Source organism: Eubalaena glacialis, chromosome X (assembly GCF_028564815.1).
Source record: "Eubalaena glacialis isolate mEubGla1 chromosome X, mEubGla1.1.hap2.+ XY, whole genome shotgun sequence".
Taxonomy (NCBI): Eukaryota; Metazoa; Chordata; class Mammalia; order Artiodactyla; family Balaenidae; genus Eubalaena; species Eubalaena glacialis.
Genome location: NC_083736.1, coordinates 112890248 through 112918108, shown reverse-complemented (window position 1 = coordinate 112918108; position 27861 = coordinate 112890248). Strand labels below are relative to the sequence as shown.

Genomic DNA, 27861 nt, shown 5'->3' with positions numbered 1-27861 from the left:
AATGTTAAAGCAATAGAAAAAAAAAATCCCATGCAGGGAAACATTTCTGTGAGATTTAATATCAGAACACTACTCAGAAATGTATTTAAGTATTAAGCTTTCTAATAAAAATCTTACTTGAAATGAAAATTAACAGTAATTTCTTAAAGTGACTACTATTTGGTAGTCAATTATTACAGTGTAAGTAATTTAAAAAAACAATCTATCCCATAATATCGTAAGTTTCAGTTATCACAGCATCTTAGAACAAAATAAGCAAGCAGTTTTATATGTGTACAAGACACTGAAGAAAGTAATTTTGAAGATTAATATAAATTTAATTACTTAAGATGGTATACTAGGGAACTATCTCTGATGACTGAAAGTTAACAATTACAAATACTTATTATATCTTTTTAAGACAAAGTAGCACCTGAATAACAAATCACCGTTCTTAACAAATAAGCAGCAAAACCTTTAGTCTTTTTCTATTGAGCTCATAGATCTCTACAACCTGTCTGTGTTTCACCCTTATGGTCTCTGGAAGAAATTCATTCAGTCACTGTAGACTCATTTAATGAACTAAAAATACTTATCGTCCCTGCAACCAAGGGCTTTGCTAATCTCTCATCATGAAAAAGCATTTCTTAAGTAACTATATTGACGTGGCACATTAAAAGGGAATTAAATGATTGTTATGGGTTGAATTGTGCCCCCTCAAAACTATGTTGAAGTCCTAACCACTGGTTAGGAATGTGACCTTATTTGGATATAGGGTCCTTGCAGATATAATCAAGTTCAGACAAGGTCATTAGGATGCCCTCATCCAATATGACTGATATTCTTGTAGGAAAAGGAGAAGAAACACAGGGAACATGGCCATGTGAAGATAGAGGCAGAGACTGGAGTGATGATGTATTGACGAACCAAGGAACACCAAGGATCAATGGCAACACCAGAAGCTAAGAGAAAGCCATGGAACAGGTTCTCCCCAGCACCTTCAGAGACAGCATGGCCCTGCCAACACCTTGATTTTGGATGTCTAGCTACCAGAACTGTGAGAAAATTAATTTCTTATTTTTTTCTTTTTTTGGCTGTGCCACGCGGCATGTGGGATCTTAGTTCCCTGACCAGGCATCAAACCCGGGCCTCCTGCAGTGGAAGCATGGTTTTAACCACTGGACCACCAGGGAAGTCCCTGAATTTCTGTTGTTTTAAGTCACTCAGTTTGTGGTACTTTATTATGGCAGCCCTAAGAAACTAATATTGGGTTGGCCAGAAAGTTCATTTGGGTTTTTCCGTAAGAGCATACGGAAAAACCTGAAAGAACTTTTTGGTCAACCCACTACAATGATGTTAAAAATATGACAAAAATTAAGCAAACAATATAACCCTATTAGCTCCCACTGCAGTACTACCACGCTAACTGAAACACATTATGTAATTAAATGAGGGCATCTGTTAAAAACTCAGAAAACATGTTTTTAGAATCTCACCTATGATATCTTTCCTGATTCCTCCATTCAAAACCCTAGTAGAATGACTACTCTTTGTGCCCTCACTATATCCTCTAAATAATCTGCTGAGGGGGCTTCCCTGGTGGTCCAGTGGTTAAGACTCCATGCTTCCACTGCAGGGGGCACGGGTTCAATCCCTGGTTGGGGAACTAAGATCCCGCATGCTGCGCAGTGCGGAAAGAGAGAGAAAGAGAGAGAGAGGGTAAAAGAAAGAAAGAGAGAAAGAAAGAGAGAAAGGAAGAGAGAAAGAAAGAAAAAGAAAGAAAGAAAGAAAAAGAAAGGAAGAAAGAAAGGAAGAAAAATAGCTCAGGAGCCAAGTTGTACTAGAACAAGACTGAATAATTTCTGCATGTGTGTATGTTTGTAGGTATACCTATATGTACATTGTTTGAAGGAAGGTCCTTTATAACAAGGGCTCTGTCTTATCACATTTGTATTCCCAATGCCTAAAGCAATGCGTGACACACAGTAGTGCTTCATCAACGTTGGGCAAAAGAATGAATGTTGGAGCACCTCTATTAGGTCACTGCTGTCACTATCCCACATCCCACCCACCACCTCCATTGGACTCTTTAGATCACTGTGAGGACTAAAAATTGGTAATGTGCCATTGTGCCCAGGAAATGTGACCGAACTAGGAAATACATGCATACCAAGCAAACAGTACAACTCAGTGATAAAAACCTATACTAAAATCACATTTCAAAAATATAAGATTTGTAAAACTTTTCATAGTAACATCATAAAAATCTTATATGTGCTAACCCAAAACACCATCATAATTTAAAATTTATCTTAAAATTCTCTCTTTGCTCATTATACGTAGAAATATTGTAAGATTTTTCTCATCAGTTGCTTTTTTCCCCTATAGAGGATCCAGCATAGAGATCTTGTCAAACAAGCAACATTCTCCTTGACCCAGTGGAGGTCAATCCCTTTTTTTTTTTTAAGATTATTATTTTTTAGATTTATTTTTGGCTGTGTTGGGTCTTAGTTGTGGCACGTGGGATCTTTCATTGCGGCGCACGGGCTCCTTGTTGCGGTGCATGGCTTTCTCTAGTTGTGGCGTGCGGGTTTTCTTTTCTCTAGTTGTGGTGCACAGGCTCCAGGGCGCGTGGGCTCTGTAGTTGTAGCGTGGGGGTTCCAGAGCGCATGGGCTCTGTAGTTTGCGGCACGCAGGCTCTCTAGTTGAGGTGCGCAAGCTCAGTAGTTGTGGCGTGGCGGGCTTAGTTGCCCCGTGGCATGTGGGATCTTAGTTCCCTGACTAGGGATCGAACCTGCGTCCCATGCATTGGAGGGCAGATTCTTTACCACTGGACCACCAGGGAAGTCCCTCAATCCTTCTTTTAATGATCTTAAAGTGTTAGTTCCCTGCTTAGAAATAGCATTTTGATTTACAAAGCTGTAGTATCTAAGAAATGTATCTACGTAAAAATGTGACATAGTATAAAAAAGCTGTATTTTAAAAATGACATGCCCTAAACAAAAAGGGTATATATATATATATATATATATATACACATACATATATATGTGTATATATATGATTTTTAAAATTCAGCTTTTATACTATGATACATTTACATAAAAATTCAACTTTTAGGACTTCCCTGGTGGTGCAGTGGTTAAGAATCCGCCTGCCAATGCAGGGGACACGGGTTCGATCCCTGGTCCGGGAAGATCCCACATGCCGCGGAGCAACTAAGCCGGTGAGCCACAACTCCTGAGCCTGAGTTCTAGAGCCCGCGAGCCACAACTACTGAAGCACGTGCGCCTAGAGCCTGTGCTCCACAACAAGAGAAGCCACCGCAATAAGAAGCCCGCACACAGCAACAAAGACCCAATGCAGCCAAAATAAATAAATAAATAAAATTAAAAATTCAACTTTTAGCCAAATCGTTGATTTATACTACTAGGTTCTTCAAACTATGAGGCATATTTTCATTTAACTTTAAGTTAAATGGTCAATAAAACATTTTTGAGGTTAATTACATTCAGTCAAATCAAAAGTTCTCTCCCTAAAATTAAGCACTAGAGCCATTCAAATAACTGAATGGCATTAATGAGCACTTAGCCCATAAGCTCAGTCAATAACATCAACTTATTAATACTGCTGCCTACAATATATGCTTGATCATGAAGCCTACTTCTGTAAACACCTGAAAGGCCATACTGATAATCCACAAAGGGAGTATCAATTACATGTTCTATACTTAATTTAGAAAGTCATAGTAATACTTAAATTTGAGCCCCGACCTCCAATATTTGCCAAATTATTTATAATAATTAACTCCACAGGTACAGTTCTCTCAGAATGGACCCACAGTAAGGTATTCCCTCATCTTTTTCTTTGTTTTTTTTTTACTCTCATCTTTTTCAACAAATTGCTGGAATGTGTTCCCCAAAAGAATGTTCTGCATGAAGAATACACGGGTTTGGGCTCAAGAATTCACTCAAGATAATAAAAAGGCTCAAGATCACTAGTATCCCCTCCTCCATTTTACTGAAAACTGTTCAGAACTTAAAGACAATTTATAGTGCTCGTTAATCAAGTCTTTGATTCAAAAACAAACCATCTATATAACCCAAACTGTAGATCCATAACACAGATTAATACTATTTATGCCTATTCAGAGTCTAGATTAAAACCTTTGCTAAAATCAGAACAGGCAGAAAAACAAAATCTCATGATGGATATCAACCCAATATTTAATACAAACAACTGTTTTCCTTTTTAAAAGAGAGGGGAAAAAAGAATCCTACTATCCAGGCTGTGAATACTTTAATATGTTTATCCTTTAAGAACCTTTTCTGTGTGCATGTAACACATGCACGTTATAAATATTTCTAAAGGGGATTTATAGTATATGGTATTTTTATAATTTGCTTTTTTCTATTTAACAATATATCATAAGCATCTCTCCACATCAATTTTTATCTAGATTAGAACATTATTTTAAATGGATGACTAGTACCTGACTGTATGAATGTATTTATCATAACCTCACCAATTCCATATTGCTGAACATTAATTTTAGATGTATATTTTTAAAAAGAGAAAATACACACATGATCAAATAATTCAAGAGGTACAAAAGCTGCATCCATTCCACCCCTTATACCTTAAACCTCTGGTTCCCTTCCTAGAAGCAGTCACTCTTACCAGTTTCTTCTGCATTCCTCCAGAGATAGGTTTTAAAAAACACAAATATCGGACTTCCCTGGTGGCACAGTGGTTAAGAATAAGCCTGCCAATGCAGGGGACATGGGTTCTAGCCCTGGTCCAGGAAGATCCCGCATGCCGCGGAGCAACTAAGCCCGTGCGCCACAACTACTGAGCCTGCGCTGTAGAGCCTGCGAGCCACAACTACTGAAGCCCGCGCGCCTAGAGTCCGTGCTCCGCAACAAGAGAAGCCACCCGCTCGCTGCAACTAGAGAAAGCCCGTGCGCAGCAACGAAGACCCAATGCAGCGAAAAATAAAACAAATTAAAAAAAACCCTCAAATGTTAACATAGTCTATATATATACAGTTATGCACCTTCATTGCTGGACATTTATAAAGCTAACAATTTTTTGCTATTATAAAGAATGTTGGAGTGAATATCCTTCTGTTTATTTGCTTTTAACATCAATATTAAGTGGTCTCAAACAGGAGTGTATCCTATCACCAGCTATTTTTAATCTATCTTGTTTTTGACTAAGAATAGTCTTAAGAAAAAGCTTGAAAGCACTTATTAATCTACGATGAACATCTCTATAGAAAATAGACAAATTTACAAATGGCAAATACTAATGGCCAACAAACGTATGCAAAAATGTTAAATATCATTAGTAATCAAAGAAATAAACACTTTAAAAGATACCATTTTTGTCCTGTTTGGCAGAGATTGCCATCACTACCAACAGTAAAAATCCAGCAGTGAAAGTATGGGACAATAGGCACTCTTGCTGGTGGAACTAAAAACTGGTACACCTTTTCTAGAAAGCAATCTGACAATATATTCTAAAAGTCTTAAAATATACTAGTTTCTGAACCAGCCATTCTAGTACTAAGCATTAACGCTAAGGAAATGATCAGTATATATAAGGATGTTCAATACAGTGCTATTTATAAAAACAAAAAAACTCAATTCTAACAAAAGAGAACAACACTTTGGTAATGTGTATACTACAGGTTGTAGAAGAATACTAAAGAACACAGATATGTGTTCATGATGTTGTATTAGGTGAAATGAGCTGGTTATAAACCAGTACTGTTCAGTATGATCCCAATTATAAAAAATACCAATATAGAAAGACTTAGGCTAAATTACACATCAAAATTCTACTGTGGTTATTATCTCTGTGCACTGGGATTACTGGTTTTCATTTTCTTCTTTGTGGTTTTCTTAATTTTCTAAATTTTATCCAGCAAATATATTAGATTCTAATCAAAAGAAAAAAGCAGTTGGACTCTTGATTAGTCAAGGTGCCTTATATAATTCTGCCCAGCAGGCTGGGGGTGTTATCTGGCTATTTGCCATGTGACAATGCTTCCTTCATCTGTGAATAAACTGGCCCAGTAAGATATCAATAGCGGGGCCTGCTATTGCAAGGTTTTGGCTCTTCTTTCACAGAAGATATTTTTTATAACTTATTACAAGGAGAGGAAAGAATATACTCTTAGGTCCTTATCTTTTTGCCTATCCTGAGAATTTCTGCCAACTTGATACTTTGTAATATTACTGTCAAACATCAGGTTAAAAAAAAAAAATACAGGTCAACTCCCAGAGGTAAAAGCAGTAACCAGGTCATGTCCACAGTGGTTGGCCATGAACACATGTCTTCTGGTTCACTGCCTGGGTGGCAGTAAATCATTAGCAGAGAGGGCTGAGAAACACAGGTAATAATAATACCTGACTGCTACTTATTGTTAACTTGAGTTGAAAATAAAAGATTTCATTGAAAAATGTTCAGAGCGATGTCTATCGCTGGAGTTCTAAACTTGTTCACTCAATGCCTTAAAAAATAATAAACTGGACTTCCCTGGTGGTGCAGTAGTTAAGAATCCACCTGCCAATGCAGGTGACATGGGTCCGATCCCTGCTCCAGGAAGATCCCACATGCTGTGGAGCAACTAAGCCCGTGCACCACAACTACTGAGCCTGTGCTCTAGAGCCCGCGTGCCACAACTACTGAAGCCCATGTGCTTAGAGCCTGTGCTCCGCAACAAGAGAAGCCACCGCAATGAGAAGCTCGCACACCACAATAAGGAGTAGCCCCCCTCTAGCCACAACTAGAGAAAGCCCGCGCATAGCAATGAAGACCCAACACAGCCAAAAATAAATAAATAAATTTATATAATAATAATAATAATAAATTAATTTGGGGGACTGGTAAGAAAGGAGTCTCCCCTGATCCTTGGTCAAAAAAAATTTCCCTAAAATAATTTTTACAAAAGGGTAGCTCAGAATCAAGTACACTGAAAAGTAAAATCATTATATTTTGTAGACATCCACAAGCAAAACTTGTTCAACATAATTTACTTATATTTGTAATGAATAGGATAATAGAAATCACTCTTTCATTTTAAGATAAGGAAACTAAAGCATAAGGAAGTTAAATGAATCTACTAAGGCCATAGAATCTGGAACTTATTCTGTTTGATACTCATCCAGATAACTTATTCTGACAGAGTGATTAGGATGCAGTACTGAAAAAAATCAGATGGTTCCACAAGTGCTATTCTGAAGTTCTTTTGATGGATGATTCGGTGAATGGGTGCTACCTACCGTAGATCTTTCTCAGAATTAAGTATTCTCTTCCATGATCATGTTGGGATCTCAAGCAAGTGCTGAAACAAGTGCTTGATAAAAGCCAACATCTTTTCTTTTTCCCCAGTAAAAATATTTTGTCCTATCTAAAAGACACTCTGTTGTCTATAAGCAAACATTTAGTAGGTTTGTCTTCCATTGGGCTTGAGTTAAAAAATGACAACAAAGTAAAGGAAACTGCCACAAGTGACTATAAGGCAAATTAAAACAGTACAACATACTTAATGAATGCTCACGTGTTCTAAACACTATCTATAAACTAATTTTCATTTCCTTTCACCCCATCATTTTAGCTACATGTATTTTCTCTAATCTACTAAAACATGCTGAATTGAAACTAAGTTTCTAATCCTATTTGTTTTAACAAGGTCAAAATTTAAACATGAGCTTGTCTGATTCCACAGCCCATCCTCTTTTACCATGTTACCTCTGATAATAACTAAAATATGTAATGTACTTCACAATTTAGAATTTTTTCATATATGGTAGCTAATTTAACCTACACAGCACATCATACCCCCTTTTGAAATATGAGGAAACTGGTTTTCTGACTGGTGGTTACTCATCAAAGATCATGTGGCCTGTAAATGACAGTAAAAAAAGCAAACCCAGTGATTATGACCAATATAAGTACAGGAAATTACTATAAGGATTACTGGCAGAAAGGGTAGTCCAGTGAGGTAGAAAATGTTAGGCTCTGTACCCTTTCAAGGCTTAAAAAATTAGGTGGAGCCACACAAAGGTATATCACATAGCAATATATGCTGAGAAGCCTGTGTTTTGAGGTCAACAAAATTATTACAGGAATAAGCATAAAAGTTCAAACCATATATAAGTATTTATAGATATGCCAGGGAATACACAGCAGCACCACCTTTGCCCAGTTTAGGAAATCAGCCTTAACTTACTCAGTTCAACTTCTGTCTGACCATCTGAGTTCAAGCTACTCATAGTCTATGCAGGTAAACCTCACTTTTCACCAAATCCCATATCCTTGAGAATACATTATGGAAGCAGATCATAATAGTGAATCACATGTATCCATAACAAAGACTGGGTACCAATCACACCAAATCAAATCTCAAAATGTATTAAATAGCAGAGCTACAACTGTACCATAATTAAAAATAATAAAAGTCCACACCAAGTCCTACAAAATGGACATAAATATGCTTTTATCACACAAAGGACAATCTATTAAGTATACACAAAGTAGATAAAACATATAACTCTTAAGTTTGGCCTCAAATTCTTATGGTAGATACATTTCTTTTATAATATATAATATTCCAAATGCTCTTTTCATGCTTTGAATTAAGTGGAATAAATATACTTAAAAATTTATGAGAAAGAAAAAAGAAACATGGAGGCAACGAGGTTGAGTGATTTGCTCACAATCCCACAGCTAATTGGAAACAAAGCCAGCACAAGAACTCAGGCTTTCAATCTAGTGTTCTTTCCACTCTACCACATGACCTCTAAGACATGAAAATAATATTTGTTCAATTCAATGTCAACTTATGTTACCACTACTGTTTTTATCTCCTCAAATCTACTCACACAATGACCTTAAACAGTGCTACAGATTACATTCTGTAATATGTAATACTATTACCAGATTAGACCACAGAGACAAACCTTGAGAATTGACAGCTCATGATAATCTCCCATCCTCAAAAAAACAAGGGCATCTATTTTGCCATATTCATCTTTTGAATTCTACCACATAGTACAATACCTGGCAGATATAGTAGGTGCTCAGTAAGTTGTTTCTTATTTTTTAAATAAATCATAGCACTTTTTTTTTTCTGTAAGCACCAGCTACCAGGCTTAAATATGAGACCAAACAAAAACAGTGAAATACCATTAGTTCATATTTGGAGTCTCTAAGCATTTATAATATAAACAAATGATTTACTAAACAAGTTAATGTTTACAACCAAATATAAGGGGAACATTTACATTACTAAAATATTTCAAGCACTATACAAGTTAACTGAGACATTAATTACAATAATTCTTATCTACTGAAATGGGCCTAACTAACCTTTAGTCAGCATTACTTTGTCCCCCTCGTTGGAGTCATCGAATGCACCAGAAAGCAATAAAATTACAGGTGTAGTACAATCGGCACCGGACTAGGACCTAGACTCTAGTACGAGCTCTGTTAATAATCAGATATATAACCTTGGGCAATTCACTTTTTGTGTCTTAACCTGTTCATAAAAACAAAAGAGCTGAACTACTAATCACCAGGGACCTTTACAGTCTTAAATTTTTTTTTAATGATTCTTACCCACAAAGATTCTACATTCAGAATTTTTTCATTGTGCCAAATTTGATATCCTGAATGTTATAATTTGCTACATAATTCAATAATTAAAAGCTTAGCACATTTTCTAAAAATATATAAAGACTAATATAATATTGTTACCTTCTCACATTAGGGGCAATAGGAGCAAACCAAAGAGGAAATATGAGCATCCAATAATCAGGCCTGCTTTGCCAGTTGGGCTGACATGAACCACTCTGGATTTTACAATACAAATCACTGATACATAAATACATATATGTATATAAATATATATACACATACCATTGATACTTGCTTATACTGATACACATATGTGTGCAAACTTTAAAACTTGTTTTTAGTTATAAAATCAATACTTGTTTATGGTAAGGAATTCAAACAGTACATTAGGTCACATTTGAGGTGCAAAGTAAAAAGCTTCCCACGCCCCTCCATCCTCCATAAGTAACCACTGTTAACATTTTTCTTGTGCATCCTTCAAGAAGTTATCTGAGCATATACAAGTAGATGTGTGTGCACATATAAATCTTTTTAACCTAAACTACTGCCACTTTCTTCTGGCTTCATAAGCATATTAAATATATTGAAAGAAGGTAGAACAGTTGTATGGCACAAAGTTGTACATGCTTCACAAATGTGCACTGAATATTTAATTTTCTTGCTTGGAGGCTATGTGGAGCAGTTGTGCAGAAAGAGCAGTGAGCAAGGAGCCAGACAACCTGGGTTCTAATCTAAGTAATGGAGTAGCCTTAGGCAAGCCATGAAATATTCCTGTGCCTTAGTTTCTGCTTTTGTAAAATATCATGCTTGGACTAAGATCCCTTCCAACTCTAAAATGTTGTAATTCTAAAATGGCCGTCTGTAACAGTGTTCTCTTGAACTGGATATAACAAATGTTAAGTAAAAAAAGAGAAGAAAGAAACACTAATAGCAACCTCCAATCTTACAAGAGTAAATTTCTATGTGTCATTAACTATCAAGGTAGTACATTTGTGTCATAAGTAGTGACGTAGTTATATTTGAAAGCAAAGTAGTAGATTATTAAAATCTGATGCGTTTTTACAAAGTTTTGATTGACGTTTTTCTTTTTTTGGAGGTGGAGAGGGCTGTTGCTTAGTGTCAGCAATAACCACTCCCCCTCCTCCCGATTAGAAAACAAGGGTATTATGGAGTTAAAATAATGAAACTGAAAGTTAGACTGAATTTTGTTTTACTCACAGAATATGCTGGGGAGGTGACAAGGGCAGCAAAGGTTGGAAAGAATTACTAGCTAATTTCCTCTTCCGGAAGGTCTTTGGCTCCTATTCTTTCGGTTCACACGCCCTCGCCAAACACACTGCACCCAGCTCCGTACCTGCCACAGGCGTCAGAATGGGGTGGGGGTGGGGAGTCCCCTTTGATCATTAAAAAAAGAAAAAAGTTCTTTGACTCGATTTACCTTAGGGGTCACGGGGTTTCCGGAGGCACCCGGGCGGCCTGAAGCCACCCACGCCTTTCTTCCGCAGTCCCGGGAACCTGGGCACCGGGCTCCGGGCTGGTCACCTGCGCAGGGCAGGGGCTGCCTTCCCGCCCTCCCCCGCAGCGCGGGACCCGAGGGGAGAGAGGGGAGAGGAGAGAAGGAAAGGGGAGGGAGGAGGAAGCCCGTACGGGCAGTACCCACCGCGCCAGGAGAGCCGGCCTGGATCGCCCGCGGCGCCCGGAGCAGTGCTGAGGGGCGGGTCCTGGAGGAGGGGCGGCCCGAGCCCCAATATGGAAATGCCAACCCCTCTCGGCGGTCAGGCCCCAGCCTGGAAGGAAACGGAAGTCCCTTCGTCTCCCTCACTCGCACCCACCAGCCCGCCCACTCCCCGGAGGAACCCCGAGTCGGGGAATCCAAAGTGCGTCCACGCCAAGGCCTCAAAGAGACAAGGCACGCGGGGCGGCCCGTCCGTTTCCGGCCCCCGCCGCGCCGCTGGGCCCCCCCACGGTCTCCTGGCCTCAGCCCCACCACTAGGCCAGCCTCCCGCCCAGTAAAACCCCTCCTTCTTCCCCCTCCGCCATTTTCGAAGTTACCCCTCCAGCCCTCGCTTAGCGCTGAGCCCGCCTGGGACTCCGCCGAGGTCCTGCCACTTCCCCGGGCCGGAAAAGGGTAACCGGGACAAACGAAGCCCTGTTTGCCCCTACACCCCACCCCCCCAGCTGGAAACCAGAACCTGACGGAGCGGGTGCGCATGCGCAATAGGCACCGCGCAGTCCCCGCCCCCAGCTCAAACGTTTCCGCTTTTAGTCTTGAGGTGATTTTTCCCACGGTTTTTACCCGCTGAGCTCCGGGGTGGAGGAGTCGGGGAATAGAGGTAAAAGGATGAAAAGACAGAGAAGACAGCGAACATGTTGAGTTCTTGCTAGAGACCAGGCACTGTGGTCGGCGTGTTCTTTGTTGTAATTTTGACAACCCTCTAAGGTAGGCACTCTCATATGAAACCCATTTTAACAGAGGAAATTTGAGGCCCAGAGAGGCTAACTGCCCCAATAGCACGCAGCTAATAAACGAGAGAACTGAGATTAGAATATGAGCTGTATCCAAGGAGGGAAGGTGAAAGGAAAAAGGAAGACAGTCAGTGGGAGCGGGAAAGGGATTGGGAGATGAAGGGAAAATGAATAGGGAAGAAAGAAAGCAGAAGGAAGGAAAACAAAGGAAATCTGTGTACATAAAATGCTGATCATATCCTGAATTTATTTCAAATATGCTGTAGGAACCGACAGATAAATCAGACTGACAGATGAATTGTGTTTCAGAAACTTGGGCTCCCTTACAGGCTAGTGTAGTGAGTTGAGAGGTTCTGAATGAAAATGTTTCATGTCGAGGGGAAGATCATTAAGTATCACCTGGATCCTCAAATGATGCTGACCTGGGCTTCCCTGGTGGCGCAGTGGTTGAGAATCTGCCTGCCAATGCAGGGGACACGGGTTCGAGCCCTGGTCCGGGAAGATCCCACGTGCCGCGGAGCAGCTGGGCCCGTGAGCCACAGTTACTGAGCCTGCGCGTCTGGAGCCTGTGCTCCGCAACAAGAGAGGCCGCGGTAATGAGAGGCCCGCGCACCGCGATGAAGAGTGGCCCCCACTTGCCGCAACTAGAGAAAGCCCTCGCACAGAAACGAAGACCCAACACAGCCATAAATAAAAAAAAAAAAAAAATGATGCTGACCTTCATGAAATTATTATCCTGATAAGTCAGATCATTGTCATTTCTGTGCTCAAATCCCCTCAAAGTAAAAGCCACAGACTTATAATGGCTTACAAAGGCTGTGGTAGCCAGCCACCAAGATGATTTCCAACGATCCTTATCTCTTGCTCTTCACACCCTTGGGTACTTCTCTTATACAATGAACCAGGGCTGATCTGTTTAACCAAGAGAATATGGTGGGAGTGACAGTGTGTCATAAAGGCTAGGTCATAAAAGGCATTGTGGTTTCTGCCTTGCTGTCTCTTGGATTGGTTGCTCTGGAGGAAGCCAGCTGTCATGTCATAAGGATACTAAAACAGCATTTGGAGAGCACGTGGCAAAAGACTGAGTCCTCCCCTTCTTCTCATCTCCTCCTCCCCCACCCAAAACAAACACCAACTTGCCAACAATGTGAGTGAGCCACCTTGTAAGAGGATTCTTCAGGATAAGACTTCAGAGCCACAACCTCCCAGCCAAGCCACTCTTGAATTCCTGTGTATTGTTTTATTACTTATTTAATAAATTTACTTATTTATTTTTGGCTGCGTTGGGTCTTCGTTGCCGCGTGCGGGCTTTCTCTAGTTGCGGCAAGCGGGGGCTACTCTTCGTTGCGGTGCGCAGGCTTCTTGTTGCGGAGCATGGGCTCTAGGCACGTGGGCTTCAGTAGTTGTGGTGCACGGGCTCAGTAGTTGTGGCACGTGGGCTCTAGAATGCAGGCTCGGTAGTTGTGGCGCATGGGCTTAGTTGCTCCGTGGCATGTGGGATCTTCCCAGACCAGGGCTCAAACCCATGTCCCGGGCTTCCCTGGTGGCGCAGTGGTTGAGAATCTGCCTGCCAATGCAGGGGACACGGGTTCGAGCCCTGGTCTGGGAAGATCCCACATGCCACGGAGCAGCTGGGCCCGTGAGCCACAATTACTGAGCCTGTGCGTCTGGAGCCTGTGCTCCGCAACAAGAGAGGCCACGATAATGAGAGGCCTGTGCACCACGATGAAGAGTGGTCCCCACTTGCCGCAACTAGAGAAAGCCCTTGCACAGAAACGAAGACCCAACACAGCCATAAATAAATAAATAAATAAAAATTAAAAAAAAAAAAACCCATGTCCCCTGCATTGGCAGGTAGATTCTTAACCACTACGCCATGAGGGAAGCCCCTGTGTATTGTTTTAAAAAGCTAAATTTTAGGGCAATTTGTTATCAGACAGTAGATAACAAATACAAAGGCCCTACGCAATCAGGATCCTTCTTACTTTTATGTCCTCATATCCTACTACTCTATTCCCTTGTCCTTTTAGCTTTCCTGCCTCAGGGTCTTTGTACTTGCTCTTTATTCTGCCTGAAACACTTCCCCCAGATGTCTCCATGGCTGTCCTTCACCCCCTTCAAGTCTTTGTTTAGTTGTCACTTTCTCAGTAAGACCTACCATAACCACCACATTTAAAATTATAATTTCTCAGGACCTCCCTGGTGGTCCAGTGTTTAAGAATCTGCCTTCCATTGCAGGGGGACGTGGGTTCGATCCTCAATCAGGGAACCAAGGATCCCACATGTTGAAGGGCAACTAAGCCCGCGCGCCACAACTACTGAGCATACAAACCACAACTAGAGAGCCTGCCACAACTACAGAGCCCACTCACTCTGGAGCCCACACACCGCAACGAAGATCCTGCATGCCGCAATGAAGACCCAACGCAGCCAAGAATAAAATAAATAAATAAATATAAAAAAAAAAATTTTTAAGGGACTTCCCTGGTGGTGCAGTGGTTAAGGATCTGCCTGCCAATGCAGAGGACACGGGTTCGTGCCCTGGTCCAGGAAGATTCCCACATGCTGTGGAGCAACTAAGCCTGTGTGCCACAACTACTGAGCCTGTGCTCTAGAGCCCACGTGCTACAACAACTGAAGCCCGCACACCTAGAGCCCGTGCTCCGCAACAAAGAGAAGCCACCACAATGAGAAGCCCGCGCACCGTAAGGAAGAGTAGCCTCCACTCGCCGCAACTAGAGAAAGCCCACGCACAGCAATGAAGACCCAACTCAGCCATAAATAAATAAATTTATTTATTTAAAAAAAATTTTTTTAAAAAAATAAATTTATTTATTTATTTTTGGCTGTGTTGGGTCTTCGTTTCTGTGCGAGGACTTTCTCTAGTTGCGGCAAGCGGGGGCCACTCTTCATCGCGGTGCGCGGGCCTTTCACTGTCGTGGCCTCTCTTGTTGCGGAGCACAGGCTCCAGACGCGCAGGCTCGGTAGTTGTGGCTCACGGGCCTAGTGGCTCCACGGCATGTGGGATCTTCCCAGACCAGGGCTCGAACCCGTGTCCCCTGCATCGGCAGGCAGATTCTCAACCACTGTGCCACCAGGGAAGCCCTGGAACAGTTCTTTGCTCAAAAAAATAAAAAGTTTTGGGAAAATGGAATTATGAAGTTCCCTGAAAAATGGCAGAAGGTAGTGGAACAAAAGGGTGAATACATTGTTCAGTAAAGTTCGTGGTGAAAATGAAAAATGTGTTTTTACTTAAAAACCAAAGGTGGGACTTCCCTGGTGGCGCCGTGGTTAAGAATCCGCCTGCCAATGCAGGGGACACGGGTTTGAGCCCTGGTCTGGGAAGATCCCACATGCTGCGAAGCAACTAAGCCTGTGCGCCACCACTACTGAAGCCCGTGCACCTAGAGCCCATGCTCCGCAACAAGAGAAACCACCGCAATGAGAAGCCTGCGCACTGCAACAAAGAGTAGCCCCCACTCGCTGCAACTAGAGAAAGCCCGCGTGTAGCAACGAAGACCCAATGCAGCCAAAAATAAATAAATAAAATAGAGGCTCTTGGCTGGGACTAATGGAGAACTCCTGGAGGGCTCATGCCAAGGAGTACTTCCCAGAACTTCTGCTGCCAGTGTCCTTTTCCCCACGGTGAGCCACAGCCACCCCCTGCCTCTGCAGGAGACCCTCCAACACTAGCAGATCGTTAGTGCTTCCACAGTGGAAAAGCTATGAACCTCTACTGGACTGGGAAATTACATTACTTAGACAATGCAGAGCGCAAGAGTGCTGGAGACCTAGATAACGTGATCTTCTCTAAGGTGAAATAGAGGAGGAGCTTCAAGATGGCGGAGGAGTGAGACGTGGAGATCGCCTTCCTCCCCACAAATGCATCAGAAATACATCTACAAATGGAACAACTCCTACAGAACACCTACTGAACGCTGGCAGAAGACCTCAGACCTCCCAAAAGCCGTGTGGCTGACAGGGTCTTGGTGCTCCGGCCGGGTATCAGGCCTGTGCCTCTGAGGTGGGAGAGCCGAGTTCAGGACATTGGTCCACCAGAGACCTCCTGGCTCCACATTATATCAAACGGCGAAAGCTCTCCCAGAGATCTCCATCTCAACGCTAAGACCCAGCTCCACTCAACGACCAGCAAGCTACAGTGCTGGACACCCTATGCCAAACAGCTAGCAAGACAGGAACACAACCCCACCCATTAGCAGAGAGGCTACCTAAAATCATAATAAGGTCACAGACATCCCAAAACACACCACCAGATGCAGCCCTGCCCACCAGAAATACAAGATCCAGCCTCATCCACCAGAACACAGGCACTAGTCCCCTCCACCAGGAAGCCTACACAACCCACTGAACCAACCTTACCAACTGGGGACAGACACCAAAAACAACGGGAACTACGAACCTGCAGCCTGCGAGAAGGAGACCCCAAACACAGTAAGTTAAGCAAAATGAGAAGACAGAGAAACACACAGCAGATGAAGGAGCAAGGCAAAAACCAATCAGACCAAACAAATGAAGAGGAAATAGGAAGTCTACCTGAAAAAGAATTCAGAGTAATGACAGTAAAGATGATCCAAAATCTTGGAAATAGAATGGAGAAAATACAAGAAACATTTAACAAGGACCTAGAAGAACTAAAGAGCAAACAAACAATGATGAACAACACAATAAATGAAATTAAAAATTCTCTAGAAGGAATCAATGGCAGGATAACTGAGGCAGAAGAACAGATACGTGACCTGGAAGATAAAATAGTGGAAATAACTACTGCAGAGCAGAATAAAGAAAAAAGAATGAAAAGAATTGAGGACAGTCTCAGAGACCTCTGGGACAACATTAAACACACCAACATTCGAATTATAGGGGTCCCAGAAGAAGAAGGGAAAAAGAAAGGGGCTGAGAAAATATTTGAAGAGATTATAGTCGAAAACTTCTCTAATAGGGGAAAGGAAATAGTCAATCAAGTCCAGGAAGCGCAGAGAGTCCCTTACAGGATAAATCCAAGGAGAAACACGCCAAGACACATACTAATCAAACTATCAAAAATCAAATACAAAGAAAAAATATTAAAAGCAGCAAGGGAAAAACAACAAATAACATACAAGGGAATCCCCATAAGGTTAACAGCTGATCTTTCAACAGAAACTCTGCAAGCCAGAAGGGAGTGGCAGGACATATTTAAAGTGATGAAAGGGAAAAACCTACAACCAAGATTACTGTACCTCGATGGAAATAAATAAATAAATAAAATAAATTTTTTAAAAAACTGAAGGCACTTTTTGGCCATCCCAATACAATAGCCAAGACATGGAAGCAACCCAAATGCCCATCAACAGATAATTGGATTAAGAAGATGTGGTATACATACAATGGAATATTACTCAGCCATAAAAAAAGATTGAAATATTGCCATTTGCAGCAACATGGATGGACCTAGAAAATATTCTGCTCAGTGAAATAAGTCAGAGAAAGACAAATACTATGTGATAGGACTTACCTGTGGAATCTAAAAAATAATACAAATGAATCTATATACAAAACAGAAACAGACTCACAAACTTATGGTTACCAAAGGGGAGAGGGAGGGGAGGAGGAACAAGTTAGGGGCAAGGGATTAACAGATACAAACTACTATACATAAAATAGATAAGCAACAAGGATTTACTATATAGCACAGGGAATTTTTGACCCAATATCTTGTAATAACCCATAATGGAATATAATCTGCAAAAAACAAAACAATGAATCACTATGCTGTACACCTGAAACTAACACAATATTATAAATCAACTATACTTTAATAAATTAAATTAAATTAAATTAAATTACAGCTTCTCCTCTTAGCACTCCCTGTCTCCCTTCCCTGCTCTACTTTGTCTTTTTCCCATGGTATCTTTCACTTTCTAACGTGCTATATGGTTATCTTATTTATTATGTTTATTGTATGTCTCCTTCCTCCCACCCCTGCTAGAGTATAGGCTCCAAGAGGATGGAGATCTTTGTTTTGTTCACTGATATTCCAAGTGCTTAGAACAGTGTCTGGCACAGTGTAGGTACTCAGAAGATATTTGTTGAATGAGTGAACAAAAATGTCATAAACATGCCAGACCCTTGGTAAATACTTGTTGGGTGAATTGTCATTTGGGAGATATGAACACCAAAGGCAGATATATCTGGGGTATGGTGTCTAGATTTTATATTTAGGGACACATAGAGCTCTGAGGTTAGAAAAAACCCAATCTATGGAGATGTTACTCTAACCTGTCGAAGGATTTTTTTTGTAATTGTTTTTGGTTGAGGAGAAGGCAAATTTACAGAGGGAAAGAACAAAGCTATATTAGTCTGAACCATATGAAACTGCCAATGTTCCACCATTGCTAAATGTCCCAAACAGCAATTTAATATGGTTCAACCTAGTAGGAGAAAGGAAATTTGATGGCATAAAGACTCAGAGGAAATGAGAAAGAGATGGGATCAAGCATGAGTAGTGGCATTAGCCTTGAACAGGGTAAAGGACACATACTCAGAGGCTCAAGGGCATGAGATGTAGGTAAGGAGAGAGGAATGTTGAGAGTGGTTACCATACCTCAGTGGTGGCTGGCTTCTATGGAAAGTAAAATATGTAGTTATCTGCTGAGGGAAACAGCAAAGGTTTAGCGCTGTAACACTTTTTGCAAAAGAAGTTATAAGTGAAAGTCCAAATAAATAAATGTAGAAGAGAATTGCCTTGAGTGAAGGGAGGTGGGGTGAGCCCTGACTTCCAGGCCTTACCCTTGGAGCCATCAGTTTTATGTACCTTCTTCTGGCAGGAAGGGGTGTACATCTGCGTATGATTACTCTTGACTCATCCTCAGGAAACAGCTTTTGTGAAGGTCATTCATGTTGAACAGCACCTATCGGCAGCACCTGCCCCTCAGTCTCCTGACTTTTGCTCGGGTGTCTTGATTGCTAACCTCTCGTTCCCTCCTTGTTTCCACTAAGACTGTGACTGTAATTTCCTCTCTTTGAGCAGTCATAAAGGTGACTGCCCTTATCTTGTGCCAGCAAAACTAGCATCTCCAACCAGTCCTCCCTTTCCCTTCTCTGCCTTTATCTGCCAGGGACCCAGTCATAGAGAAGAGACCTGTTGCTTGTCTGGGGTGGGGACAGAGGAGCACAGTCTTGTCTCAAGCTAATGGAAAATTCCACCTGGGCTTTCTAGTTATGAATCTAGTTGTATGTTTGTCTATTCAGTCTGCAAAAATCCAACAATCCAACAACAAAGTCAAGGTCAGGATGTTGTCACACTGTGTCTGGAGTAGGGTAGAAGTGAAAGCTACCGGAGTTGAGATCCAGGAGAGAGGCTAGCATGTTGGAGGGGTCATCCCCCAGAGCGGTTGTGGGATTTGTGTTTAGAGTGGAAGACTGAGCAAGAGGCCAAAGACGTCAGTGGATGTGAGGTAGTGTACTGAATATAGATAGATAATAATAGCATTTGCTGAGTGTTTGCCATATGCCAGGCACTGTCTTAAGTGCTTGGCACACTTTATCTCTCGTAATACTCTCAGTAACCCTATGAGCTAAGTGTTTTTTTTATTCTCATTTTGACTCAGACCCTAGAATGGTGCTTGGCATATAAAGGGTACTTAAGCCAGATCAGGTCGGTCCTCCACCTGAAACCCTGCAATGGCTTCTCACTTGGTAGAGGCAAGCACAGGGTGCTGTGGGAGCCCAGGGTGGGGCTCTGGACTGGGGGAAGAGCGGGCTGCACCAGGAATTCAGTCTTGAAGGGCAACCAAGAGATAGCTAGGTGAAGCAGTGAGAGAAAGGCATTCTAAGCAAACATATCAGCATGTGCTAAGTCACGGAAGTGAAACCAGACAGCATGCATTTAGAGAATGGCAGTTAATGCCTTTTGGCTGGAGTGTAGCTGCTAACATTTATTGAATGTTTTATACGTTCACACTGTGTTAAATGCATTACAGAGATGATCATTTTACAGATAAGAAAACTGGGTACAGAGAGGTTAGGTTGCTCAAGGTCTCAAAACTAGTAAGTGGTGGAGGTGTGGGTGGGTGATGGTGGGGGGATGGCTGGAGCCTGACAGCGAACTGAGGCTCCAGAGAGGTAGCCAGGGCCTGGATTCAATCCTTGTGTATTTGGTTGCTTGGGCTGCCATAACAAAATACCACAGACTGGGTGGCTTACACACTAGAACTGCATTTTCTCACAGTTCTGGAGGCTGGAAGTCTGACATCAACGTGTTGGCAGGTTCACTTTCTTTTGAGGTCTCTCCTCTTGGCTTGCAGATGGCCGTCTTCTCCCTGTATCTCTACATGGTCTTCCCTCTTGGTCTGTCTGTATCCTAATCTCCTCTTATACAGATGTCAGTCATATTTGATTAGGGCCCACCCTGACCACCTCATTTTAACTTAATTACCTCTTCAAAGGCCCTGTCTCCAAATACAGTCACATTCTGAGGTACTGGGGGTTAGGACTTCAGCATATGAATTTTGGAGGAATAGAATTCAGTCTGTAACACCTTGCACAGCACATTAAATAATTTGGCTTCTATCATATAAATCAGTGGTTCCCAAATGGGGTGATGAATTGGAATCACCTGAAGAGCTTTTTGAAACTACTGATTTGGGGACACTCCCTCCTCCTGTGATTCAGAGTCAGTGAATGTGGGCTATGTTTGGGGAAGATGTAAAGCTTCCCCATGCTTTCCAGTTGGTTTTGGTGCTTTCCAAACCTGCTTTCCAGCCAGGTTTGAAAACCACTTCTGGAAGCAACAGAACCATCAAAAGGTTTTAAGTAGGGTAGTGAAATGATGAGAGTTGGGTTTTAGAAAAATCACCCTGGTGTAGTAACGTAGAGAATGGATTGGAGGGAAGTGGTGGTGAGATGACTTAGGAAGCAAGTGAGTGCAGTAACCAGGAAATGAGGAAGGTCCCAGCAGAGGCAGTGGCAGTATGAACGGAGTGTAAAGGCATGATTTCAAGAGCTGTGAAAAGGGGATATTTGTGAGAGGAAGAAGGGGGAAGCTGAGTATGAGTCATGTCTTCCCATCTAAGACAGGTCCCTTTAAAGACCCTTCACAGAAGCCTTATGGAGCTTGCACTTACACCTCGTTGACTATTCCTAGCTGCAAGGGAGAGTGAACAGTGTATTCTTTCTTTTTTTTTTTAAATTTATTTATTTATTTGTTTTTATATTTGGCTGTGTTGGGTCTTTATTGCTGTGCGCGGGCTTTCTCTAGTTGCAGCGAGCGGGGGCTACTCTTCGTTGCCGTGTGCGGGCTTCGCATTGTCCTGGCTTCTCTTGTTGCGGAGCACGGGCTCTAGGCGCGCGGGCTGCAGTAGTTGTGGCTCGTGGGCTCAGTAGTTATGGCTCGCAAGCTCTAGAGCGCAGGCTCAGTAGTTGTGGCACCCGGGCTTAGTTGCTCCAGGGCATGTGGAATCTTCCCGGACCAGGGCTTGAACCCATGTCCCCTGCACTGGCAGGCAGATTCCCAACCACTGCACCACCAGGGAAGCCCAAACAGTGTATTCTTTTATCTGGGTACATTTCCACCCAAAATAAATCAGGGTTCTGTTAGGAAGGAAAAGAGAGTGAATACTGAGTAGACAACTAGCTGTCTATGCCTCCACAATATTCATGGATTGGAAAACTCAGTATCATAAAGTTATTTTCCCCAAGTGAATCTCAATTTCCAATAAAAATCCCAAGAGAAATTTTAATGGAATATGGCAAACTAATTCTGAAATTCATATGGAAGACCAAGCAAGCAAGAATAGCCAAGACAATTTTGAGGAAGAGGAACAAGGTGTGGGGACTTGCCCTTCTAGATATCAAGACTTATTGTAAAGGCTATAGTGATTTAGACAATGTGATGGTCCACACAAAGGCAAAGAGGCCAATGAAATAGAAAGGAATGCCCAAAATAAACCCACATGTTTCCATGTGGAAACTCGATGTATGACCAAGGTGGCATTACAAATCGGTGAGGAAAGAATGGATGGGCCAGTCAAGAAATGATGCTGGGCTTCCCTGGTGGCGCAGTGGTTAAGAATCCACCTGCCAATGCAGGAGACACGGGTTCGAGCCCTGGTCCGGGAAGATCCCACATGCCGCAGAGCAACTAAGCCCGTGCGCCACAACTACAGAGCCTGCGCTCTAGAGCCTGCGAGCCACAACTACGGAAGGCCGTGCGCCTAGAGCCCGTGCTCGGCAACAAGAGAAGCCACCGCAATGAGAAGCCCGCGCACCACAACGAAAAGTAGCCCCCGCTCGCCGCAACTAGAGAAAGCCCACGCGCAGCAACGAAGACCCAACGCAGCCAAAAATAAATGTAAAGAAAATAAATAAATTTACAAAAAAAGAAATGATGCTGTGTCAGGGACTTCCCTGTGGCTAAGACTCTGCACTCCCAATGCAGTGAGCCCAGGTTCGATCCCTGGTAGGAGAACTAGATCCCACATGCCGCAACTAAGAGATCACATACTGCAACTAAAGACCCCGCATGCTGCAACTAAAGATGCCGCACGCCGCAAAGAAGATCCCGCATGTGGCAATGAAGATCCCGCGTGCTGCAACTAAGACTCTGCGCAGCCAAATAAATTAAAAAAAGAAAAAAAATAGAAACGATGATATGGTTTCTGGGCTATGTTTTGGGGAAAAATATATTTCTCTACTTCACATTCTATTAAAAAAAAATCAATTCCAGGTTGATTAGAGACATAGATGTAAGAAGCAAAACTTTTACATTTTTAAAGAAAATTTAAGAGAATATAATTTCATCACAGGGTAGAAAAAGATTTCTTAGGCTAGTAGTTTTCATGTTTTTGCTCTCATATCTCTAAAAGGACTTTGAAAAATTGTGCATCCTCTTTCACGTGTTTAATATGACATAAAAATGTTTTCATTATACATTAAAATAATTACAAAGGATATAATTTCCAATATATTGTAAATGTTGGCATAAAAACCAAATCCATGGTTATTTTATTTATTTATTTTTAAAAATTTATTTATTTTATTTATTTATTCTTGGCTGCGTTGGGTCTTCGTTGCTGCACACGGGCTTTCTCTAGTTGCAGTGAGCGGGCGCTACTGTTCTTGGTGGTGCACGGGCTTCTCATTGCGGTGGCTTCTCTTGTTGCGGAGCACAGGCTCTAGGCACACGGGCTTCAGTAGTTGTGGCTCACAGGTTCTAGAGCTCAGGCTCAGTAGTTGTGGTGCACGGACTCAGTTGCTCCGCGGCATGTGGGATCTTCCCAGACCAGGGCTTGAACCCGTGTCCCCTGCATTGGCAGGCGGATTCTTAACCACTGCACCACCAGGGAAGCCCTCCATGGTTATTTTAAATGAAATCAAAATACTATAGTGCTTTGATACTCATGTCACCCATTTGAAAATTAAAGGAATAAGCTCTTCTTTAACAGCCAGAATATTTATATCTATTTTTGTCTTTACTTCATTTTTCCATTCCACTTCCCTCATAGAATTTTATCTTAATGTGATATCTTTTATTCTTTTTTAAAAATTAATTAATTAATTTTTATTTTATTTTTGGTTGCGTTGGGTCTTCACTGCTGCACGTGGGCTTTCTCTAGTTGCAGTGAGCGGGGGCTACTCTTCGTTGTGGTGCATGGGCTTCTCATTGCAGTGGCTTCTCTTGTTGCAGAGCACGGGCTCTAGGCACACGGGCCTCAGTAGTTGTGGCACGCAGGCTCAGTAGTTGTGGCTTGCGGGCTCTAGAGCACAGGCTCAGTAGTTGTGGCACACAGGCTCAGTTGCTCTGCGGCATGTGGGATCTTCCCGGACCAGGGCTCGAACCCGTGTCCCCTGCATTGGCAGGTGGATTCTTAACCATTGCACCACCAGGGAAGCCCCATGATATATTTTTTTCTTAAAAGTCTTTTATTTATCACCTTCATAGTTCTTTGCAGCAAAAATGTGAATATAAAATAAAATTTTAGCAAATGTCCTGTAAATATACGTTTTCAGCTATTAAAAATTTCTCTGAGGGACTTCCCTGGCGGTCCAGTGGCTAGGACTCTGCACTTCCACTGCAGGGGCCACTGGGTTCAATCCCTGGTCGTGGAACTAAAATGCTGCAAGCCACGTGGTGTGGCCAAAAAAAAAATTTCTCTGGATTGAGTTATTGTAACAATTATTATTGGTATAAAATTGCTCAAAACATAATTTTTTTAATAAATTTTGGTAAATGAACTGAAAGCATAAAAAGTCCAATTTTATTGGAAATGCACTCTTGAATGAGCTGGATTTTTTTTCCTCCCATGTGGCTATGGATGAATACTACTTGTTGCTAGAATGAGAACTCAGTTTCAATTCTATTTCTGTTTTGATTTTTATAGATATACACACTGAGAAACTTGTTCAAACATATAAGAATATAGGAATATAAATAGTAGTGTAATAGCCATGTAATTTGATTATTTGAACACTTTCTGAGTTGTTTGCCAAAATCACATAGTGATCTATCAGAAATGTCTTTTTAGGGACTTCCCTGGCGGTCCAGTGGTTAAGACTCCGAGCTTCCACTGCACGGGGCACAGGTTGGATCCCTGGTGAGGGAACTAAGATCCTGCATGCTGCGCGGCACGGCTAAAAAAAAAAGAAATGTCTTTTTGTGATCTTTTGTCTGACTACCTGATTAGATTTTCCTTCAAATTGGTTGAAAGCAAAGGATTGGCAACCACCTGAATTGCAAAAAGATTTGTTGCTCTTTCTCTAGAGCCATTTACTTTCTCAGTTTCTAGGAACTATACCAAAAAGGCTTTTTAGGTGACTAGTAACTATACCTATTTACTTTTTCTCTTAGAGGTAACTTATTTAACCTGATGTGTTCAGAAAGGGTTGGAAAAATAAAAATATTGTTAATTTGAATGAATTTTTGCCAATACAGTATTTTAAAATAAAATGCTTCTGTTTTATCTTGTGTTTTAAATATATTATCTTCAAAACTTTGGGGAGGGCTTCCCTGGTGGCGCAGTGGTTGAGAATCCGCCTGCCAATGAAGGGGACACGGGTTCGAGCCCTGGTCTGGGAAGATCCCACATGCCGCGGAGCAACTAGGCCCGTGAGCCACAACTACCGAGCCTGCGCGTCTGGAGCCTGTGCTCCGCAACGAGAGGCCGTGATAGTGAGAGGCCAGCGCACTGCGATGAAGAGTGGCCCCCGCTTGCTGCAACTAGAGAAAGCCCTCGCACAGAAACGAAGACCCAACACAGCCATAAATAAATAAATAAATAAAAATTAAAAAAAAAACAAAAACTTTGGGGAGCTGCTGATTTAAGTTTAGTCAGTTTATGTAAAATGCCCACCATATATTCTAATTGGCAGTGTCAGTTCTATTCATAAAAAAAAAAGTCAAATGAGACTTACTTCGTTTTAAAAAGTCTGAGTTTGAAACTCAAATAAAAATGTGTTGATGCATTCCTTGTAACGAGCTATCTCATTTCTGAATTCTAAGATAGATGTTGCCTAGATGAAATAACGCATTGCCATCTTCAGTATTTCTTACCCAGGCTCTTATTGCTTTGTTCTCATGGACCTCTCAGGAGCAGAGAAAGACACAAGAGTTTGATTAGAGGAGACTTCCTCAGCATCAGTAGTTTTCTACATTTTATTCCTTTCCCCTAACATGTTATTATGGAAATTTAAAAACAAATAGAGAAGTTGATAGAATTGTACACAAATGTCCATATCCTCGGCACCTAGATTCTGTAATTAGCATGTTGCTATGTTTACTTTATTACCTGTCTTTCCATCTACCCAGCCTTCTATCCATCCATTAACCCATCTTATGTTTTTAATGCATTTCAAAGTAAGTTTCAGGCATTAGTACACTTCACTCCTAAATACTTCAACATGCATATTATTTGCTCTTGTGGGGTTTTTTTGTTTGTTTGTTTGAGGCAGTCAATCTTCATTCCCACCCCAGAAGCAACCACTGTTCTGATTTTCACTATGAATTCATCTTCCCTGTTCTATAATTTTATATATACACAGAATATACACTTTTAACACCAATATTTTGATTTGCCCCTTTGTTTGTCTCACCAGAGGTTTTATACTTGGGACAATGAACAATACTAAGATTCAGGTTGGGGAAAAAGGATACAGGCATTTGTGAAAAGAAAGATGGAAAAAGAGACCCAGAATGAGGCCACCACGCAGGCATTCTGAAATATTTCATTTTAAGAAAGAATAGCTATGGAAGTTGAGGATCTAAAAATCGATTCCTTCAAAGCCATCCATACTCTTAAATACCTTAGAAAGTTTTCACATACCCCTAGGGAATGTGTACCTTAGACCAAAGGTCACTGCCATAGACAAGATGGATAAAGTACAAAATGTAAAGGAAGGATACAAAATTAATGCACAGAAATCTCTTGCATTCCTATACACTAACAACAAAAAATCAGAAAGAGAAATTAAGGAAACACTCCCATTTATCATTGCAACAAAAAGAATAAAATACCTAGGAATAAACCTACCTAAGGAGACAAAAGACCTGTATGCAGAAAACTATAAGACACTGATGAAAGAAATCAAAGATGATACAAACAAATGGAGACACATACCATGTTCTTGGATTGGAAGAATCAATATTGTGAAAATGAGCATACTACCCAAAGCAATCTACAGATTCAATGCAATCCCTATCAAATTACCAATGGCATTTTTCACAGAACTAGAACAAAAAATTTTACAATTTGTATGGAAACCTCGAATAGCCAAAGCAATCTTGAGAAAGAAAAACAGAGCTGGAGGAATCAGGTACCCTGACTTCAGACACTACCACAAAGCTACAGTAATCAAGACAGTATGGTACTGGCACAAAAACAGAAATATAGATCAGTGGAACAGATAGAAAGCCCAGAGACAAACCCACGCACATATGGCCACCTTATCTTTGACAAAGGAGGCAAGAATATACAATGGAGAAAAGACAGCCTATTCAATAAGTGATGCTGGGAAAACTGGACAGCTACATGTGAAAGAATGAAATTAGAACACTTCCTAACACCATACACAAAAATAAACTCAAAATGGATTAAAAACCTAAATGTAAGGCCAGACACTATAAAACTCTTAGAGGAAACCATAGGCAGAACACTCCATGACATAAATCACAGCAAGATCCTTTTTGACCCACCTCCTAGAGAAATGGAAATAAAAACAAAAATAAACAAATGAGACTTAATGAAACTTAAAAGCTTTTGCACAACAAAGGAAACCATAAACAAGATGAAAAGACAACCCTCAGAATGGGAGAAAATATTTGCAAGCGAAGCAACTGACAAAGGATTAATCTCCAAAATTTACAAGCAGCTCATGCAGCTCAATATCAAAAAAACAAACAACCCAATCCAAAAATGGGCACAAGACCTAAATAGACATTTCTCCCAAGAAGATATACAGATTGTCAACAAACACATGAAAAGATGCTTAACATCACTAATCATTAGAGAAATGCAAATCAAAACCACAATGAGATATCACCTCACACCAGTCAGAATGGCCATCATCAAAAAATCTACAAACAATAAATGATGGAAAGGGTGTGGTGAAAAGGGAACCCTCCTACACTGTTGGTGGGAATGTAAATTGATAAAACCACTATAGAGAACAGTAGGGAGGTTCCTTAAAAAGCTAAAAATAGAACTACCATATGACCCAGCAATCCCACTACTGGGCATATACCCTGAGAAAACCATAATTCAAAAAGAGTCATGTACC

General features: G+C 41.4%; 1 protein-coding gene across 7 annotated transcripts in view; it reads right to left on the bottom strand.

Annotated features, from left to right (window-relative positions):
* XIAP (X-linked inhibitor of apoptosis) overlaps positions 1-11779 on the bottom strand; it is a 40754-nt gene extending 28975 nt beyond the window's left edge. For 3 of the 7 annotated variants that reach the window (XM_061177880.1, XM_061177886.1, XM_061177884.1), the window contains exons 1-2: positions 11677-11779; positions 11285-11411 (exon numbers count right to left, since the gene is read on the bottom strand). The gene's annotated coding sequence lies outside the window, so the exon portion shown is untranslated. Of the gene's footprint in view, positions 1-10842; positions 11019-11062; positions 11537-11676 lie in introns of those variants that run through there. The other 4 variants (XM_061177882.1, XM_061177883.1, XM_061177885.1 and 1 more) reach the window with 4 other exon arrangements.
* Between the last annotated feature and the right edge of the window lie 16082 nt (positions 11780-27861).